Here is a 4,314-nt window from a genome sequence, read left to right as displayed (position 1 = left end):
TGCTTTATGCCACCCAGTCTAAAAACTCAAATGATTCTTTTTTAAAAAATAAATACAATAATTTAATTGTAGAAGGAAAAATTCTACTTGGACATCTTAGCAGAAATTGATAGAGGCAAGGGACTCTTGGCATACATTCTACATGAATATAAGACAGCACAGGAAGAAAATTGTATAGTTCAGGTATGGACCGTTGAGATTAGGGATTCTGAAGAAAGAAAAGGAAATGTTCTGATTGCTCTTTTGAGGAAAGAACTCTAAGATAATAAAAATAGGACAAGCAATTGAATAAAGCAATATTAGATAAAGGGAATAAATATTTGGCAACATTTTGACTCTAGCTGCCAATCTGAGATTGGTTACTCTACAAATTTATAAGTTGTAAAAAGTGCCATTGTTACTATGTGAAAGTCAGACTGGATGCCCTAGGCAAGCAAAGGTAAGAATGCTACTGTACAATGGGTGCACCAACCACCAACCAGTGCTTGACAAAATAAATGAGATGACTGTAAGATAACCCTAAAGTGGCAGGGAAAAGAGAGTTATAAGCTGAAACAATAAAAAAAAAAGAATGGAGCCACAAGGAGAAGAAAACTTAATAGCACAAGTAACAACAAAGAAACAGGAAGAGTACTTCAGTACTTAAGTTTTAACTTCTAGCCTCCCTTCATTTTTTTTATGTCTAACAAGGCAAAATAATTGGGCAAGGAGTACTAAAGCAATGAAGTTGATGAAATGGTAACAACCACAGACTGACTTTCTAATCATGATGATCAATACGGTATCATAAATGTTACTAAGAATTTTGTTTCTGCCTCAATAAGGTTCTTCCATATACTGTTGTCAGTATAGCAGAGATATTAAATCACTGCACTGATAATTGTGCAACAGTTTTAGGAGGGAGTCATCATAATAGCCTTGACAGGCATATGGTATGAAATGGAGTTCCCTCTAAAGAAAAGGGATGCACGCATATTCAACAAAAGATAAAAGATTTAAAAAGCATAAAAAAACGATAATGAGGCAGATACATTCTCCTCCTCTTGCTGAACTAGGGCATGAGGCATTTAGGTTAACTGTGGGATAAGTGATGTTGGATAAAGCTGTATAAAGCATGAAGATGGCTAAAGTTTCACCTAAGTTTCTCTTTTCTACCTTAATTTGCTTAAAAAGCACAAACACTTATGCTTGTAATAACTTCCTAAAAGCAAAAGTTTTGCTCCCTTCTATTACCATAATAAAGCATTTGCCTCTTTGATACAAATGCTTTTTACTGTGCTAACAGCTGAACCAGTGGCACAAAGTCGAGATGGTATTTACTACAGCAAGGTCCTGGTAAATCAAAATCTTGAGCTTTACATAAAAATCTTATTATAAAAAAATACAATACCAAGTACAGTGTGAATGGAGCATGGAGCAGTAGTGCTCCCTGCCAGGGCCATGTGGAAGTGGCTTTTGCTACAGTGCTTGCTTAATGGCACAAGTGAAAAGCTGAATAAGGCAAACACTTGAAGAGGCAGTTTTTGTAAACTTCTTGGGTGGGGGGAATTTCCTCTGTTAGGACAGATAGGACTGGGATGGCTAAGATCAGGAGGTGTGACATTTGGCTGCACCTGACATGTCACATCACTGATTGAGACAGTTCCTGCTGAATAAGACCAATTCACTGGCTTTAGGAGAGCAAATGAGGTTATCAATGTAGTCTTCTGCCTTTCCTGTTACAGTGTGCAGCATCCAGCTGGTACCCACCTGTGGAAGAAATCACCTCCATAATCTTCCTAAGTGAAAAGATACAAAATAAGCTAAGTCATTAGAAAAGATTCCTTAGCTTAAAGCTCCTTAAGAACCCTACATCAATTTCTAAATAACTTTGTTAGTGGTGTATAGCTCAACACAAATGCTTTAACTAGAATATGTATTACCGCCCATTTGGTACCTAATAATAAATTGTAATGACACTTGAAAACAAATTGATCTTGTTGAGGAATTTTGGCCTCTTCTCATGTCCTCACTTAAAACTTTCCATCTTTAGTGACATATTTGACTCCTTTAAATGGCTTATACTTCTCCCCATACATGTCCAAGCGGTTTACATTTAAGCCTGAAATAGCAAGCTGCTGGATCTTGAACTGTATGTTGAGGCAAGGATTCTCTTCTGGCCTGGGTGCTCCAGACTGTAAATTTACCAGTCCTTTAAGACTTGGAAGCTTTTGTGGAGTGATTTTCCCCACCTCCCATGTTAATATCTTGGTGACTGGATCAAATGTATAGCTGCCTTGTGTTGGTGTCAGGTTCATATTCAGCACAACTTTTGGCATGTGAACTGTCACTGTAATTCCTTCAATAGTTTTTCCCATATTTTGCTTTGGTCCAATTGTTATATCAAATCTGCCACAAGAACTGTTCTCCTTAAAGCTGATACTGTGTTTCACATACACTGGTATTGCCACTAGATTTTGTGAGCTGACACGATGTGATATGAGTCAGAAATTTCCATCTGGAGGGATAAATGACAAAACTCGTTCAGATTCCCAACGCTTGAATCGGATGCAGGGGTGGAAACTGACATCATCTAGAAGCCTTGGGTTCATGAAAGAGAGAGAGAGAGAGAGATCGGGCATTCCAGATAGCTTAATGCAAGCATCAATGACTCCTTGAATTTCTGCAAAGACTGTAGATCCTGATTTATCTACAATTGCATCTTTTTCTTCAACGACATCAAAATAGGCTTCATTGTTTGTGTATTTTATTCCTGCCTGGCGCCATGGAATGTTGGACAGCTGCCCAGTGGGGAGTGTGTCCCCAACATTACTACTGCCTGTAATAGAGTTGACAACAGAACGTAGAATTGTTGGTGGTTTAATCAATTCTTTCAAAATGTTAGACTCTGTTGCCAGTGGAAATCCGTTGTCTAACATTTCTTCCAAGAGCTCATATACTATGACCACATTATCCTTAATTGCAGCCTCCAAACACTCACCAAAGTAGTCCTGAAAAGTGTCAACAACTCGATGTAGGAACTCAATAACAAAGAGAGGTGGCACTTCAGTCTGTATGACAGACACAAAGAAGAGCTTATCCCGGTAGACACTGATGAGGTAGTGGTGAGGTGTTGAAATGACAGGTGGTACATTTTCAACATCAGCAGCTTTCTCCTGAGCTTCAAAGAAATAACCACAGACAGATTGGCTCACAACACTCTTCCAGTGCTTCTCTAGAAATATGTCACCGGAACAGTTTATGAGAAACAGACTATGGATCATTTTCTCTCCCTTTGGGCCCAGCTGACAAGAAAGCCCCAAAGGCCGAGCGTCGGGGAAGGCACGGCCCTGGTCCACAACAGCAAAGACGCTCCCGAAGCCCAGGCAGAAGTCTCGAGCTCCAGCTCTTCAGCGGACTCCCTAGTTTTTTGAGCAGTCCCCAGTTTGCACACTCCCTGCCCCTCACACTCACCCCGACACCTGGGACCTCAAATGATTCTTGAGTGAAAATTATTATTCTGAAGGATCCAATCAGTTCTAATAATGACGAGCTCTGCAATATTTGAAGGGACAAACATGGTGTGTTTCTTCTAAAAATTTTGAAAACATTGCTAAATGGAATAGAGGAAATCCATACTACATAGGCATGCAGGACATACTTTGCAGTGAATGAACTAAAGCACATCACAGATAAATTAATTCACCTGTAAAAAATTGTACCATTTCCTCCAATGTTTCCTCTCTTGCTGTCTCTTCACTTGCCCTTTCATGGTGTTCTACTGAATCCACTACCACCATATTATCCTCTCTAGAGCATTGGAGGGTTAGTATTTCTTCTGCCAAATGCTTTTTCTCCTCTTCCAGTTTTTCACATGTCATTTTCAATCCTATCATTGATAGAACCTCCTCCTCAGAAATTGATTTTCTATACCTAGACATGCACATTGTGGAGATTTTGAAATTTCCAAAGAACATCTAACTGCATGAATCAAATAATATAATTTGGAAATGAATATGGTAGTCTAGGAATAGTCTCACAGAAATCTAATAACAAAGTTTTACTTACATACTCAGTTGTGAATCTTTTTGTTCAAACTTTTAATAATTTAAGATAGTTAAGGAACAAAGGAACTATAATGCAATCTATATTCCTAAAATGGTTTCCATCAAATTATTCACAAAATCAGGAAAGTAAAAACCATATGCAGTCCGAGAATCCAATGCAGTCCTTGAATCCACATGACTGTGTGTTGAAGCTGATTTGGTCTGGTCATGCCTCACTTTTTCCCAGTCCATCACACTTGATCTTGGAGTTGTAATTTTCTAGGACTGT

General features: G+C 38.6%; 1 pseudogene; it reads right to left on the bottom strand.

The window, feature by feature from the left end:
- Positions 1-2,000: 2,000 nt before the first annotated feature.
- Positions 2,001-3,419, bottom strand: LOC101954375 (AP-3 complex subunit mu-1 pseudogene; annotated as a pseudogene).
- Between the last annotated feature and the right edge of the window lie 895 nt (positions 3,420-4,314).

This window comes from Ictidomys tridecemlineatus, chromosome 10 (assembly GCF_052094955.1).
Source record: "Ictidomys tridecemlineatus isolate mIctTri1 chromosome 10, mIctTri1.hap1, whole genome shotgun sequence".
In the NCBI taxonomy this organism is placed as follows: Eukaryota; Metazoa; Chordata; class Mammalia; order Rodentia; family Sciuridae; genus Ictidomys; species Ictidomys tridecemlineatus.
Note: the sequence above shows the minus strand (reverse complement) of the source record. Positions and strands in the feature narration are given on the sequence as shown.